Raw genomic sequence first — 19,830 nt, forward strand, 5'->3', positions numbered from 1 at the left:
GGGATGATGGTCCACAGTGTGGTACGTGAGGAATGATGGTCCACACTGTGGTACGTGAGGGATGATGGTCCACACTGTGGTACGTGAGGGATGATGGTTCACACTGTGGTACGTGAGGGATGATGGTCCACACTGTGGTACGTGAGGGTTGATGGTTCACACTGTGGTACGTGAGGGATGATGGTTCACACTGTGGTACGTGAGGGATGATGGTTCACACTGTGGTACGTGAGGGATGATGGTTCACACTGTGGTACGTGAGGGTTGATGGTTCACACTGTGGTACGTGAGGGATGATGGTCCACACTGTGGTACGTGAGGGATGATGGTCCACACTGTGGTACGTGAGGGTTGATGGTTCACACTGTGGTACGTGAGGGATGATGGTTCACACGACGGACACTGTGGTACGTGAGGATGATGGTTCACACTGTGGTACGTGAGGGATGATGGTTCACACTGTGGTACGTGAGGGATGATGGTCCACACTGTGGTACGTGAGGGATGATGGTTCACACTGTGGTACGTGAGGGATGATGGTTCACACGACGGACACTGTGGTACGTGAGGATGATGGTTCACACTGTGGTACGTGAGGATGATGGTTCACACTGTGGTACGTGAGGGTTGATGGTTCACACTGTGGTACGTGAGGGATGATGGTCCACACTGTGGTACGTGAGGGATGATGGTCCACACTGTGGTACGTGAGGGATGATGGTTCACACTGTGGTACGTGAGGGATGATGGTTCACACGACGGACACTGTGGTACGTGAGGATGATGGTTCACACTGTGGTACGTGAGGGATGATGGTTCACACTGTGGTACGTGAGGGATGATGGTTCACACTGTGGTACGTGAGGGATGATGGTTCACACTGTGGTACGTGAGGGATGATGGTCCACACTGTGGTACGTGAGGGATGATGGTCCACACTGTGGTACGTGAGGGATGATGGTTCACACTGTGGTACGTGAGGGATGATGGTTCACACTGTGGTACGTGAGGGATGATGGTTCACACTGTGGTACGTGAGGGATGATGGTTCACACTGTGGTACGTGAGGGATGATGGTCCACTCTGTGGTACGTGAGGGATGATGGTTCACACTGTGGTACGTGAGGGATGATGGTTCACACGACGAGCGACAACACCACATACTAGGAACAGCAGGAAGAGACAAGTGTCACCGAACGTCTTTTATGAAGTCCAACAATAACCTAACCTAACCTAACCTGACCTGACCTAACCTAACCTAACCTAACCTAACTTAACCTGACCTAACCTGACCTAACCTAACCTAACCTAACTGACGTAATGATCAATATATATATATATATATATATATATATATATATATATATATATATATATATATATATATATATATATATATATATATATGTATATATATATATATATATATATATATATATATATATATATATATATATATATATATATATATATATATATATATATATATATATATATATATGCATATATATATATATATATATATATATATATATATATATATATATATATATATATATATATATATATATATATATACATTCCCTGGGGATAGGGGATTAAGAATACTTCCCACGTATTCCCTGCGTGTCGTAGAAGGCGACTAAAAGGGGAGGGAGCGGGGGGCTGGAAATCCTCCCCTCTCAATTTTTTTTAATTTTCCAAAAGAAGGAACAGAGAAGGGGGCCAGGTGAGGATATTCCCTCAATGGCCCAGTCCTCAGTTCTTAACGCTACCTCGCTAACGCGGGAAATGGCGAATAGTTTGAAAAAAAAAAAAAAAAAAAAAAAATATATATATATATATATATATATATATGGTACGGACCGACACGAAGACCATCACACCAGACCACGGTAGAGCAGCGTGAGGAAGAAATGACGTAAACAACAGAGTTATACACATGGGCCAGAAACACACACAGACAAACACACACACACACACACACACACACACACACACACACACACACACACACACACACACACACACACCTGGTGTGCACTACAGACCAGAGTGTACCAGACGTGATGTACAGCATTGATCGCGGTGCACCGCTGGCCTCAGTGGATCCTTGCCATTCATAACAGAGCCTCACTCGCTCACTCACTCACCCCCACTATGCGTCACCCTTCCCCTCCCTCACTATCACCAGCCACTCCTCACACGCAGAACAAACTGCCTAGGAAGGGGTTATGAAGCCTAGGAAGGGGTTATGAAGCCTAGGAAGGGGTTATGAAGCCTAGGAAGGGGTTATGAAGCCTAGGAAGGGGTTATGAAGCCTAGGAAGGGGTTATGAAGCCTAGGAAGGGGTTATGAAGCCTAGGAAGGGGTTATGAAGCCTAGGAAGGGGTTATGAAGCCTAGGAAGGGGTTATGAAGCCTAGGAAGGGGTTATGAAGCCTAGGAAGGGGTTATGAAGCCTAGGAAGGGGTTATGAAGCCTAGGAAGGGGTTATGAAGCCTAGGAAGGGGTTATGAAGCCTAGGAAGGGGTTATGAAGCCTAGGAAGGGGTTATGAAGCCTAGGAAGAAGCAGTTTGCCATATAACGCCTTGTCGTTGCTCATGGTCTGCTGTTGTCTACCCCTGTTTCCTGTAACCTTTTACCCCATCACCATGCTGTACCACACTACCCCATCACCATGCTGTACCACACTACCCCATCACCATGCTGTACCACACTACCCCATCACCATGCTGTACCACACTACCCCATCACCATGCTGTACCACACTACCCCATCACCATGCTGTACCACACTACCCCATCACCATGCTGTACCACACTACCCCATCACCATGCTGTACCACACTACCCCATCACCATGCTGCACCACACTACCCCATCACCATGCTGTACCACACTACCCCATCACTATGCTGACCACACTACCCCATCACTATGCTGTACCACACTACCCCATCACTATGCTGTACCACACTACCCCATCACCATGCTGTACCACACTACCCCATCACCATGCTGTACCACACTACCCCATCACCATGCTGTACCACACTACCCCATCACCATGCTGTACCACACTACCCCATCACCATGCTGTACCACACTACCCCATCACCATGCTGTACCACACTACCCCATCACCATGCTGTACCACACTACCCCATCACCATGCTGTACCACACTACCCCATCACTATGCTGGACCACACTACCCCATCACTATGCTGTACCACACTACCCCATCACCATGCTGTACCACACTACCCCATCACTATGCTGCACCACACTACCCCATCACCATGCTGTACCACACTACCCCATCACCATGCTACACCAAACTACCCCATCACCATGCTGTACCACACTACCCATCACCATGCTGTACCACACTACCCCATCACTATGCTGCACCACACTACCCCATCACTATGCTGCACCACACTACCCCATCACTGTGCTGCACCACACTACCCCATCACTATGCTGCACCACACTACCCCATCACTATGCTGCACCACACTACCCCATCACCATGCTGCACCACACTACCCCATCACCATGCTGTACCACACTACCCATCACCATGCTACACTACACTACCCCATCACCATGCTGTACCACACTACCCCATCACCATGCTACACCAAACTACCCCATCACCATGCTGTACCACACTACCCATCACCATGCTGTACCACACTACCCCATCACTATGCTGCAGCACACTACCCCATCACTATGCTGCACCACACTACCCCATCACCATGCTGTACCACACTACCCCATCACTATGCTGCACCACACTACCCCATCACCATGCTGCACCACACTACCCCATCACCATGCTGCACCACACTACCCCATCACCATGCTACACCACACTACCCCATCACCATGCTGTACCACACTACCCATCACCATGCTGTATCATACTACCCCATCACTATGCTGCACCACACTACCCCATCACTATGCTGCACCACACTACCCCATCACTATGCTGCACCACACTACCCCATCACCATGCTGTACCACACTACCCCATCACCATGCTACACCACACTACCCCATCACTATGCTGCACCACACTACCCCATCACCATGCTGTACCACACTAACCCATCAGTATGCTGCACCACACTACCCCATCACTATGCTGCACCACACTACCCCATCACTATGCTGCACCACACTACCCCATCACCATGCTGTACCACACTACCCCATCACTATGCTGCACCACAATACCCCATCACCATGCTGTACCACACTACCCCATCACTGTACCACACTACCCCATCACTATGCTGTACCACACTAACCCATCACTGTACCACACTACCCCATCACCATGCTGCACTACCTACCCCATCACTGTACCACACTACCCCATCACCATGCTGTACAGAACCTGTTTACTGTAACCTTCCATTTCTCTGGTAATACAGAACTTCATGTAGCTGTTACTAGCCACTTGACCTACATCGCCTGGCTACAATATGATGTTGTATGACGCCACCAGACCACAGGATCCACCCGTCAACTGATGTATTATTATCTATACAGTTTATATATATAAACCAGACGACATGAGGTAAACATGAACGATAATGTAGATCATGAAACATGCTCGTGGGTGCCTGCTGCAGTTCTGACCTCAGTGGTCGTCAACATTGTTCCAGTGGTAATACACCACTGGCGGCGCTGCCACACACACACACACACACACACACACACACCATCGTACATCATGTTCTTTGTAACAAAATAATTATATTTATCATCTTTATTTACAATTATGTCAGTTTACTTATCCTTTTCCTTCATGCTACAAGTGCTACAGTGAAGTCAAGTCTACATCACAAGGAGAACGAGGGAATGAAGTTGTTATTGAACGTTTGCTGATACAGGCCCTACGCTGGGGGGGGAGGGGGGGGGGAGGGGATGACTAACGCCGACCAGTGGGTGAGGCAGCGAGTGTAGGTGGGTGGGGAGGTGGGTGGGTGAGCAGGCGTGTGTAGGTAGGTAGGTGGGTAGGTGGGTGAGCAGGCGTGTGTAGGTAGGTAGGTGGGTAGGTGGGTGTGTAGGTGGGTGTGTAGGTAGGTGGGTGTGTAGGTGGGTGTGTAGGTAGGTGGGTGTGTAGGTGGGTGTGTAGGTAGGTGGGTGTGTAGGTGGGTGTGTAGGTAGGTGGGTGTGTAGATAGGTGGGTGTGTAGGTAGGTGGGTGTGTAGGTGGGTGTGTAGGTAGGTGGGTGTGTAGGTAGGTGGGTGTGTAGGTGGGTGTGTAGGTAGGTGGGTGTGTAGGTAGGTGGGTGAGCAGGCGTGGCCACAGAGCTCCAAGCTGGTACGTACATATTTCATGTTGTTATATTTCGCTGGTCAGTTGTTATGACAAGTGAAGGAGGTGAGTCATACATGGCTCAGCTGGCACACAGACAGGTGGCTCAGCTGGCACACAGACAGGTGGCTTCCGCACAGGTGGAGCTCTGCTGCAGCCAACTCCACACTAGCTTAGATCCCACACCCACCCACCCACACACACACACGCCGCTCAGCACACCCACATACGCCGCTCAGCACACCCACACACACACACACACCCACACACACACACCGCTCAGCACACCCACACACACCGCTCAGCACACCCACACACACACACACACACCCACACACACACACCGCTCAGCACACCCACACACGCCGCTCAGCACACCCACACACACACACACACACCCACACACACACGCCGCTCAGCACACCCACACACACACACACCGCTCAGCACACCCACACACACACACCACTCAGCACACACACACACGCCGCTCAGCACACCCACACACGCCGCTCAGCACACCCACACACACACACACACACACACACACACACACACACCGCTCAGCACACCCACACACACCGCTCAGCACACCCACACACACACACACACACACACACACACACACACCCACACACACCGCTCAGCACACCCACACACACACACACACACAGACCCACACACACACACCGCTCAGCACACCCACACACACACACACACACAGACCCACACACACACACCGCTCAGCACTCCCACACACACCGCTCAGCACACCCACACACACACACCGCTCAGCACACCCACACACACACACCACTCAGCACACACACACACGCCGCTCAGCACACCCACACACGCCGCTCAGCACACCCACACACACACACACACAGACCCACACATACACACCGCTCAGCACTACCACACACACCGCTCAGCACACCCACACACACACACCGCTCAGCACACCCACACACACACACCACTCAGCACACACGCCACTCAGCACACCCACACACGCCGCTCAGCACACCCACACACACACACACACACACACACACACACACACACACACACACACACACACACACACACACCGCTCAGCACACCCACACACACCGCTCAGCACACCCACACACACACACCGCTCAGCACACCCACACACACACACCACTCAGCACACACACACACACACGCCGCTCAGCACACCCACACACGCCGCTCAGCACACCCACACACACACACAAACACACACAAACACCGCTCAGCACACCCACACACACCGCTCAGCACACCCACACACACACACACCGCTCAGCACACCCACACACACACACCACTCAGCACACACACACACACACGCCGCTCAGCACACCCACACACGCCGCTCAGCACACCCACCCAATCCCACACACACACACCGCTCAGCACTCACACACACACACCGCTCAACACTCACACACACACACACACACACACACACACACACACACACACACACACACACACACCACTCAGCACTCCCACACACACACACCGCTCAGCACTCCCACACACAGACACCGCTCAGCATACCCACACACACACACACCGCTCAGCATTCCCACACACAGACACCGCTCAGCACTCCCACACACAGACACCACTCAGCACTCCCACACACAGACACCGCTCAGCATACCACACACACACACCGCTCAGCACTCCCACACACAGACACCACTCAGCACTCCCACACACAGACACCGCTCAGCATACCCACACACACACACCGCTCAGCACACCCACACACAGACACCGCTCAGCACTCCCACACACACACCACTCAGCACTACCACACACACACCGCCCAGCACTCCTACACACAGACATCGCTCAGCACTCCCACACATAGACACCGCTCAGCACTCCCACACATAGACACCGCACAGCACTCCCACACATAGATACCGCTCAGCACTCCCACACATAAACACCGCACAGCATACCCACACACAGACACCGCTCAGCACTCCCACACACAGACACCGCTCAGCATACCCACACACAGACACCACTCAGCACTCCCACACACAGACACCGCTCAGCACTCCCACACACAGACACCGCTCAGCACTTCCCCCCCCACACACACACCGCTCAGCATACCCACACACAGACACCGCTCAGCACTCCCACACAGACACCGCTCAGCATACCCACACACAGACACCGCTCAGCACTCCCACACACAGACACCGCTCAGCACTCCCACACCCAGACACCGCTCAGCACTCCCACACACACACACACCGCTCAGCACACCCACACACACACACCACTCAGCACTCCCACACACACACACCGCTCAGCACACCCACACACACACACCGCTCAGCACTCCCACACACACACACCGCTCAGCACACCCACACACAAACACCGCTCAGTACACCCACCCACACACACACATAGACACCGCTCAGCACTCCCACACATAGACACCGCTCAGCACACCCACACACACACACCGCTCAGCACACCCACACACACACACACCGCTCAGCACACCCACACACAAACACCGCTCAGTACACCCACCCACACACACACACATAGACACCGCTCAGCACTCCCACACATAGACACCGCTCAGCGCTCCCACACATAGACACCGCTCAGCACTCCCACACACTGACACCGCTCAGCACTCCCACACAGAAACCACTCAGACACCCACACACAAACACCGCTCAGTACACCCACCCACCCACCCACCCCCCACACACACAAACACACACACACACACACACCGCTCAGCACTCCCACACACACACCGCTCAGCACTCCTACACACAGACATCGCTCAGCACTCCCACACATAGACACCGCTCAGCACTCCCACACATAGACACCGCACAGCACTCCCACACATAGATACCGCTCAGCACTCCCACACATAAACACCGCTCAGCACTCCCACACACAGACACCGCTCAGCACTCTCACACACAGACACCGCTCAGCACTCCCACACATAGACACCGCACAGCACTCCCACGCAATACCGCTCAGCACTCCCACACATAGACACTGCACAGCACTCCCACACAGACACCGCTCAGCACTTCCACACATAGACACCGCACAGCACTCCCACAGACACCGCTCAGCACTCCCACACAGACACCGCACAGCACTCCCACACAGACACCGCTCAGCACTCACACACATAAACACCGCACAGCACTCCCACACAGACACCGCTCAGCACTCCCACACACAGACACCGCTCAGCACTCCCACACACAGACACCGCTCAGCACTCCCACACACAGACACCGCTCAGCACTCCCACACACAGACAACGCTCAGCACTCCTACACACAGACACCGCTCAGCACTCCCACACACACACACACCGCTCAGCACTCCCACACACACACAACGCTCAGCACTCCCACACACAGACACCGCTCAGCACTCCCACACACACACACACACCGCTCAGCACTCCCACACACAGACACCGCCTCAGCACTTCCCCCCCCACACACACACCGCTCAGCATTCCCACACACAGACACCGCTCAGCACTCTCACACACAGACACCGCTCAGCACTCCCACACAGACACCGCTCAGCACTCCCATACTCACACACACACACACACACACACACACACACACACCGCTCAGCATTCCCACACACAGACACCGCTCAGCACTCTCACACAGACACCGCTCAGCACTTCCACACCCAGACACCGCTCAGCACTCCCACACACAGACACCGCTCAGCACTCCCACACACACACCGCTCAGCACTCCCACACACAGACACCGCTCAGCACTCGACCTTAACACTATTCACATATAATGTTATACATATAAACGATTAACACAAGGTGATCCTGAACCCTCTTGTGCCACCACTGCCTTCATCCGCCTAGTGTGTGTGTGTGTGTGTGTGTGTGTGTGTGTGTGTGTGAAGGACGTGCGTTATAAAGAGTGCGTGAGGTGTGTCCAGTAGAGGAAGGAGGTGCGGGGTTACCCAGACAGGAGTGCGTGAGGTGTGTCCAGTAGAGGAAGGAGGTGCGGGGTTACCCAGACAGGAGTGTGTGTGTGTGTGTGTGTGTGTGTGTGCACAGACGATCCTCACCACGCCCCCCCCCCCCCCCCAGTGTACACCTCACGTACACCGGATGTATGGGTGTTTGTGGTCCAGCCTGAACCACAGTTATTGACCAGCTGTTGAAGTTAAGTTGTCGTTGAAACAATATATATATATATATATATATATATATATATATATATATATATATATATATATATATATATATATATATATATATATATATATATATATATTGGAGGTGGAAAGATGGAGTGAAAAAGATTTTGAGTGATCGGGACCTGAACATGCAGGAGGGTGAAAGGCGTGCAAGGAATAGAGTGAATTGGAACGATGTGGTATACCGGGGTCGACGTGCTGTCAATGGATTGAATCAGGGCATGTGAAGCGTCTGGGGTAAACCATGGAAAGTTGTGTGGGGCCTGGATGTGGAAAGGGAGCTGTGGTTTCGGTGCATTATTACATGACAGCTAGAGACTGAGTGTGAACGAATGTGGCCTTTGTTGTCTTTTCCTAGCTCTACCTCGCGCACATGAGGGGGGGAGGGGTTGTTATTCCATGTGTGGCGGGGTGGCGACGGGAATGAATGTCCATATCATGTGGTCAGAGTCCCACATTAAGGAACACAGAGACATTCAGCCAGCTGTTCACATCCTACATATGACCCAAACTAGAATGTGCTTCTCATGTTTGGCCTCCGCATCTATAGGCTACACAAAGAGTTGACAGAGGAGGTCCAGAGGAAGGCAAGAACTGTGGTACCAGAGACAAGAGAGATGAGTTACAAAGAAAGGTTAAAACACTTGAATTTGCTCACAGTAAAAGAGAGAAGAGTGAAGGGTGACCTGATAATAGAATTTGTTTTCAAACCAGCCTGATGGCGTAAACATTGTACATTTTATAAAAAGACGTAGACACAGAGCAGACCCATACTGGCGCATAGCTCATACTGGCGCACAGCCCATGTTGGCGCACAGCCTATACTGGCGCACAGCCCATACTGGTATGAGTAGGAAGAGAGGAAAGTGATTGGTTTCCGGTTTGCGGCAGAGGTGCGTGATGTCTCCATGGTTGTTTAATTTGTTTATGGATGGGGTTGTTAAGGAGGTAAATGCAAGAGTTTTGGAAAGAGGAGCAAGTATGCAGTCTGTTGGGGATGAGAGAGCTTGGGAAGTGAGTCAGTTGTTGTTCGCTGATGATACAGCGCTGGTGGCTGATTCATGTGAGAAACTGCAGAAGCTGGTGACTGAGTTTGGTAAAGTGTGTGAAAGAAGAAAGTTAAGAGTAAATGTGAATAACAGCAAGGTTATTAGGTACAGTAGGGTTGAGGGACAAGTTAGGTCAATACCCTCACAGATAGCTACAATAGTTGTAGGTCAATACCCTCACAGACAACTACAATAACTGTAGGCCAATACCCTCATAGACAACTACAATAATTGTAGGTCAATACCCTCTCAGACAACAACAGTGATTGTAGGTCAATACCCTCACAGACAACAACAGTGATTGTAGGTCAATATCCTCACAGACAACAACAGTGATTGTAGGTCAATACCCTCACAGACAACAGTGATTGTAGGTCAATATCCTCACAGACAACTACAGTGATTGTAGGTCAATACCCTCACAGACAACTACAGTGACTGTAGGTCAATACCCTCACAGACAACTACAGTGACTGTAGGTCAATACCCTCACAGACAACTACAGTGACTGTAGGTCAATACCCTCACAGACAACTACAGTGACTGTAGGTCAATACCCTCACAGACAACTACAGTGATTGTAGGTCAATATCCTCACAGACAACTACAGTGATTGTAGGTCAATACCTTCACACACAAGTACAATTTCTTGTAGGTTTAGCAAGACGGGCAACACATTGCCATAGCGTTTGCTAACATATTTACCTCTCATTGTCTTGGTAAACCAGGGTTCATATCTTGGTAAACCAGGGTTTATATCTTGGTAAACCAGGCTTGTTGTCTTGGTAAACCAGGATTGTTGTCATGGTAAACCAGGCTTGTTGTCTTGGTAAACCAGGCTTGTTGTCTTGGTAAACCATGTTTGGTGTCTTGGTAAACAGGCTTGTTGTCTTGGTAAACCATGTTTGGTGTCTTGGTAAACCATGTTTGGTGTCTTGGTAAACCAGGCTTGTTGTCTTGGTAAACCATGTTTGGTGTCTTGGTAAACCAGGCTTGTTGTCTTGGTAAACCAGGGTTTATATCTTGGTAAACCAGGATTGTTGTCTTGGTAAACCAGGATTTTTGTTGTCTTGGTAAACCAGGCTTGTTGTCTTGGTAAACCAGGATTGTTGTCTTGGTAAACCAGGATTGTTGTCTTGGTAAACCAGGCTTGTTGTCTTGGTAAACCAGGATTGGTGTCTTAGTAAACCAGGATTGTTGTCTTGGTAAACCAGGATTGTTGTCTTGGTAAACCATGTTTGGTGTCTTGGTAAACCAGGCTTGTTGTCTTGGTAAACCAGGATTGTTGTCTTGGTAAACCATGTTTGGTGTCTTGGTAAACCAGGATTGATGTCATGGTAAACCATGGTTTGTTTCTGGGTAAACCATGGGTTTGTGTCATGGTAAACCAGGGTTTGTGTCATGGTAAACCAGGGTACAAGGTTACGAGATGATCGGCTGGGTTGTGTGAGGACCCGAGGTGTGAGGGATGGTGGAGATGCATGACACATTAGCCAGTCAAAACTGCGTCACAGATCAGATGGATCATTGTACTAGGCTGACGTGGACGGAGGAGCTGACAAGGTGAGAATGGGAAGGTCTGGAATGATAATGGAAGTTGATGTAGGTGGTGGTGTCAGCGGATCATTATGACCAATAGATGGGCAGAACAGTTAAGTTATTATAATGATAGAAGCGCAGGCGGAGGTTAAATGATGAGGGCAAACACAAGCAGGAGGAACAAGGATCCACTGCTGCCTTAACCAACAGTGTTATCAAAAGCATCGAACTACGGATAAAGCGTCTATGATTGTTGCAGGAAAACAGACACATAATTATCTTATAGCTGTTGCCACAATGGCCGATCGCTCCTTAATCTGCTTCCTGCTTTTCCTCCTTTACTCCTTTGGTTAATCTCTCACCAGTCACTTTCCTCTCTTCCTACACGTACACATGCCTTACATCCTCGATAAAAACTTTTCACTGCTTCTAACAACTTGCCTCCCACACCATATATTCTTAATACCTTCCACAGAGCATCTCTATCAACTCTATCATATGCCTTCTCCAGATCCATAAATGCTACATACAAATCCATTTGCTTTTCTAAGTATTTCTCACATACATTCTTCAAAGCAAACACCTGATCCACACATCCTCTACCACTTCTGAAACCGCACTGCTCTTCCCCAATCTGATGCTCTGTACATGCCTTCACCCTCTCAACCAATCAATCAATATATATATATATATATATATATATATATATATATATATATATATATATATATGTATATATATATATATATATATATATATATATATATATATATATATATATATATATATATATATATATATATATATATATATATACTGGAAAGGATCACAATTTTGCGGCGTGATCAAGTATATTCCTATGAGTCCACGGAGAAAATGAAACACTAGTTCCCAAATGCACTTTCGTATAATAATCACATCATCAGGGGAGACACAAGAGAGAAATTAAGATATTCTTTATAGTATTATTGTTGCTGAAGGCAACATATACATTATAGGATTTAAGCAACATGGGAAGTAAAGTGAAATTATCATTAGAAGGAAGAACTACAAGATTCTTGGTGTCAATGGGAGGTTTGGGATCAACTCTATAAAATGATTCCTTTGCTAACTTAAGGGATTTATGAATGAAAGATCTAGAGTACTTTAACTTAGATCCAACTCAAGGAAATATACTTGATCACGCGCAAAATTGTGATCCTTTCCAACATGGATTCCACACGACTCTTCTATTACTTCTGTACAAGCTGTCGTGGACTTTCTCCTTTCGTTACTGCTTTGTCCAAACCGTTAATCAAGGTCCACCAACTGAAGTTACGATTTGGATTCCCTGGGAAACGCCTTGATGAACAAGTGATGTCAAGATCTGTCCTACCTCAACGATTGTTGCAGCTGTCTGGTCGACCATTTGACCAATTCCAAAACATCATTTTAAAGAAACACATTGAATTAAAGAAGATTGAAATGGAGAAGAATAAATGTGCCTTTCAAATGGCTATACCGACATATTAGAAGAACCGGATGTTGTGCTATAATAGATTAAGGAGAGAACGCAACAGGCTACAAATGACACTGGACCATCTTATTAAACACAGCGACTGGACTAAGAACACAAACCCATCTTTTGTGGTAAACCTGTCTAATAAACCACTAGATAAGGATTCCTTGTGTGCATTAGGCTATGGTTTAAGTTTTGTGTGCTCTAACAGGGAAGCCAGCTGTGTTGATGTCACAAAGTCTTTTTGCAATGTAGAGAATTACAGTAAATTATCTAATGATGAAATTAATATCTGTAAGTGTTTAGTGTATGCCAGTTTGTCAAAACCAGTGGAACTTATTTGCCCTAAAAGATTTACAAGAGCTATTAACACGTTAAGAAAAGACAAAGATTTACATATTACTAAAGCAGATAACACTGTTGTGCTTATGGACAAATGTAACTATTCATCTAAAATGAATGATCTTCTAAATGATAACACAACATATTCTAAACTCAGTAAAAATCCCTTAGAAGCAGTTAATTCTCATTTCAATAAAGAAATGAAGTTGTTGTTGAAAGGTAATGGTTTTCTTATCAAAAGTTTGTCATCTTTGTCCCCTTCATTGCCATATATGTATGGACTTATCAAAACACATAAACAACATTTTCCAGCAAGACCTATAGTGAGTTTTGGATTATATTCATTGACCTGTCTCAAAGTCTGTTTTCATTGATAAAATTGTTTCTCAAAGACTGTGATTTCAATTCAATGGAGATTATTATGCTCCATTATTATGGTAAAGGATAACCCTCTTTTACATTACTAGCTTACAACTACAAGTGATCATAACAACACGTAGAGGTGAGCGACTGTCTGGTGAGGGAGCAGCAGGCAGGCAGCCCGCCTCACTCACCTACGTCTTGATCACCACTTCGTAGTAGTAGTGGCCAGTGGCTATGAAACATAATGATCTCCATTATGGTAGATGGTAGGACAAATATTTGATACTATCGTAAAGACAAAGATCCAAGTATTAATCTATTTGTGTGAGGGCGAGGTGAGGGGGAAGGTGGTCATGGTCACACACGAATCATTCCCTCCTCCTGCTCCTGCTCCTCCTCCTCCTCCGCCTCCTCCGCCGCCTTCTCTGGTTCCTGGGGGAACACCCGGGAATTGTGCGTCCGCGTACCTCTTCTTCCCGTGGCCACAGTTTGGGAGAGTATTTCCCTGGTCCCGCCTCAGTACCGGAGCTGCCCCGGGGCACCGGTAAGTTGGGAAAATATTTCCTGTGTTGCCGGACCGTCAGCAGCGCCAGACTGATCCAGGCAGACAACGGGTTTCCCGCGGGAACCTCGACCTCCGCCAGCCTCGCGCGTGGCTAAAACATTATTGTCACACTGAATGAAATCATCTGAACACAACATGAAGTCCATTTCTTATTTTCTACTGAAGTAGTTAGGACACAATGGCTCATTTTCGCTTTTAACCAGTCATGCAAGCCACTCACTGGCACCTCAGTGTAAACAAATACGTCATAGTGACGTCACAATCTTGCCAGACAACGCGTTATGGTGGCGGTCAGAGGCGCCAGCTGGAGACCCCAACACTCCCTCCCTCCCTCACTCCCTCCCTCACTCCCTCCATCATGTTGTGTTGCCGGAAACATATGATGTATCCACCAACACACACGTCATCATCATCAGTATCTTGGCTGGTAATTAACTAGATCTATCAACCACCGACTTCATTAAGGTCATACATCATCAACAATTATCATCACCAAACGATGAATGTCGAAGATCAATCAATGAATTTGGAAGATATTTAATTGTTCAGTCACCGTAAGAGCACAGACATCCTCACTTCACGTTTGACCAGAGACATACATGTAACATGGCAGCAAAGCTACGTTGCTCCACAACAACAATAAACATGGCAACAGATAGTGTGTACCGTCGCCATACCTGGCCTCCCACTGTGGCTCTGGCTACGTCATGACTGACCATAGAACACCATGGCTGTGGCTGTACAGAGGAACGTACATGTACAACGTGCACTCAGTACAGTTGTACAGAGGAGCGTACATGTACAATGTGCACTCAGTACAGCTGTACAGAGAAGCGTCCATGTACAATGTGCACTCAGTACAGGTGTACAGAGAAGCAAAGGAATAAATCGTCCATCTATAACGTGCACTCAGCATGAGAGAAGACAGCTGACGTCATCTTCCCGCTTTTTCCTGGAAGTGTTGGAGTAGAGAACGTTTGGTGGCGAGCACAGCGCATACCACACTTCCCTCCCTCTGTCACTAGCTCCACACTCCACTAACCCAACCCACACACACACACACACACACACACCAACTCTAGTATAACTTAATATCGTTTAGTTATTATCTTTTTTATCATTTCCTCAATGAATCATGAACGACAAAATAAATTGGGAATGTTTATGTATAAACTCTGCGAGCAGAGTCGACTGGTGAGAGATAAGTAGACAGTGAGGTGAGCCACATGTTGCCAGCCACCACACACCCGCCTCACTTGCCACCATGTTTACAGTGAGGGTCAGTTCTCCCACGCTCGTACGTGGCTACAAGATCACCCTCTCACACTGGGCTGCCACACATCTGGCACGGACGGTAAGCAAGCCACGGACAAGCCCAGCCCAGCCACTTTCTGTGACGGATCAGCCCATGTTTGACAGACAAGCCCACGTCACACAACGTAAACCACGGACAAGCCCACTTAAACCACGGACAAGCCCACTTAAACCACGGAACGTCATGTGCCTCACGTCTTCTAAAAGATAACATGGTTGACTTACGTCTGCCACATCAGGAGCTACACATAATTAACCTGTGATTTTCTACAAGAAAACATTAACTAAATAACACATAATGTTAGTTGATCACTTACTGATGATACTGACAATTGTTGCAATGATAACAATTATAATAACACATAATGTTAGTTGATCACTTACTGATGATACTGACAATTGTTGCAATGATAACAATTATAATAACACATAATGTTAGTTGATCACTTACTGATGATACTGACAATTGTTGCAATGATAACAATTATAATAACACATAATGTTAGTTGATCACTTACTGAACATACTGACGACTGATATGAAAACTGCTGCAATGATAACAATTATAATCAAACCACAACATTAATGACCAATTAAGATTATATGGTGACGTATTTATGACAGGTGGGGACAACATCCAGTATGACAGGTGGGGACAACACCCAGTATGACAGGTGGGGACAACATTCAGTGTGACAGGTGGGGACAACATTTAGTATGACAGGTGGGGACAACACCCAGTATGACAGGTGGGGACAACATTCAGTATGACAGGTGGGGACAACATAAAGTATGACAGGTGGTGTCAACATCTAGTATGACAGGTGGGGACAACATCCAGTATGACAGGTGGTGTCAACATCCAGTATGACAGGTGGGGACAACATCCAGTATGACAGGTGGGGACAACACCCAGTATGACAGGTGGGGACAACATTCAGTATGACAGGTGGGGACAACATCCAGTATGACAGGTGGGGACAACATCCAGTATGACAGGTGGGGACAACATTCAGTATGACAGGTGGGGACAACATCCAGTATGACAGGTGGGGACAACATCAGTATGACAGGTGGGGACAACATCCAGTATGACAGGTGGGGACAACATCCAGTATGACAGGTGGGGACAACACCCAGTATGACAGGTGGGGACAACATCCAGTATGACAGGTGGGGACAACATTCAGTATGACAGGTGGTGACAACATCCAGTATGACAGGTGGGGACAACATTCAGTATGACAGGTGGGGACAACATTCAGTATGACAGGTGGGGACAACATCCAGTATGACAGGTGGGGACAACATTCAGTATGACAGGTGGGGACAACATCCAGTATGACAGGTGGGGACAACATTCAGTATGACAGGTGGGGACAACATCCAGTATGACAGGTGGGGACAACACCCAGTATGACAGGTGGGGACAACATTCAGTATGACAGGTGGGGACAACATTCAGTATGACAGGTGGGGACAACATCCAGTATGACAGGTGGGGACAACATTCAGTATGACAGGTGGGGACAACATTCAGTATGACAGGTGGGGACAACATCAGTATGACAGGTGGGGACAACATTCAGTATGACAGGTGGGGACAACATTCAGTATGACAGGTGGTGTCAACATCTAGTATGACAGGTGGGGACAACATCCAGTATGACAGGTGGGGACAACACCCAGTATGACAGGTGGGGACAACACCCAGTATGACAGGTGGGGACAACATTCAGTATGACAGGTGGTGTCAACATCTAGTATGACAGGTGGGGACAACATTCAGTATGACAGGTGGGGACAACATTCAGTATGACAGGTGGGGACAACATTCAGTATGACAGGTGGGGACAACATTCAGTATGACAGGTGGTGTCAACATCCAGTATGACAGGTGGGGACAACATTCAGTACGACAGGTGGTGACAACATCTAGTATGACAGGTGGGGACAACATCAGTATGACAGGTGGGGACAACATTCAGTATGACAGCTGGGGACAACATTCAGTATGACAGGTGGGGACAACATTCAGTATGACAGGTGGGGACAACATTCAGTATGACAGGTGGGGACAACATCCAGTATGACAGGTGGGGACAACATTCAGTATGACAGGTGGGGACAACATCCAGTATGACAGGTGGGGACAACATCCAGTATGACAGGTGGGGACAACATTCAGTATGACAGGTGGGGACAACATCCAGTATGACAGGTGGGGACAACATTCAGTATGACAGGTGGGGACAACATCCAGTATGACAGGTGGGGACAACATCCAGTATGACAGGTGGGGACAACATTCAGTATGACAGGTGGGGACAACATCCAGTATGACAGGTGGGGACAACATCCAGTATGACAGGTGGGGACAACATCAGTATGACAGGTGGGGACAACATCCAGTATGACAGGTGGGGACAACATCCAGTATGACAGGTGGGGACAACATTCAGTATGACAGGTGGGGACAACATCCAGTACTGACAGGTGGGGACAACATTCAGTATGACAGGTGGGACAACATCCAGTATGACAGGTGGGGACAACATCCAGTACGACAGGTGGGGACAACATTCAGTATGACAGGTGGTGTCAACATCCAGTATGACAGGTGGGGACAACATCCAGTATGACAGGTGGGGACAACATCCAGTACGACAGGTGGGGACAACATTCAGTATGACAGGTGGGGACAACATCCAGTATGACAGGTGGGGACAACATTCAGTATGACAGGTGGGGACAACATCCAGTATGACAGGTGGGGACAACATCCAGGATGACAGGTGGGGACAACATTCAGTATGACAGGTGGTGTCAACATCCAGTATGACACGTGGGGACAACATCCAGTATGACAGGTGGGGACAACATCCAGTATGACAGGTGGTGTCAACATCCAGTATGACAGGTGGGGACAACATCCAGTATGACAGGTGGTGTCAACATCCAGTATGACAGGTGGGGACAACATCCAGTATGACAGGTGGTGTCAACATCCAGTATGACAGGTGGTGTCAACATCCAGTATGACAGGTGGGGACAACATTCAGTATGACAGGTGGGGACAACATAAAGTATGACAGGTGGGGACAACATTCAGTATGACAGGTGGGGACAACATCCAGTATGACATGTGGGGACAACATTCAGTATGACAGGTGGGGACAACATCCAGTATGACAGGTGGGGACAACATTCAGTATGACAGGTGGGGACAACATCCAGTATGACAGGTGGGGACAACATCCAGTATGACAGGTGGGGACAACATCCAGTATGACATGTGGGGACAACATTCAGTATGACAGGTGGTGTCAACATCCAGTATGACAGGTGGGGACAACATCCAGTATGACAGGTGGGGACAACATCCAGTATGACAGGTGGGGACAACATTCAGTATGACAGGTGGGGACAACATCCAGTATGACAGGTGGGGACAACATTCAGTATGACAGGTGGGGACAACATCCAGTATGACAGGTGGGGACAACATTCAGTATGACAGGTGGGACAACATCCAGTATGACAGGTGGGG

The sequence above is a fragment of the Panulirus ornatus genome, chromosome 43 (genome assembly GCF_036320965.1).
Source record: "Panulirus ornatus isolate Po-2019 chromosome 43, ASM3632096v1, whole genome shotgun sequence".
NCBI classification, from domain to species: domain Eukaryota; kingdom Metazoa; phylum Arthropoda; class Malacostraca; order Decapoda; family Palinuridae; genus Panulirus; species Panulirus ornatus.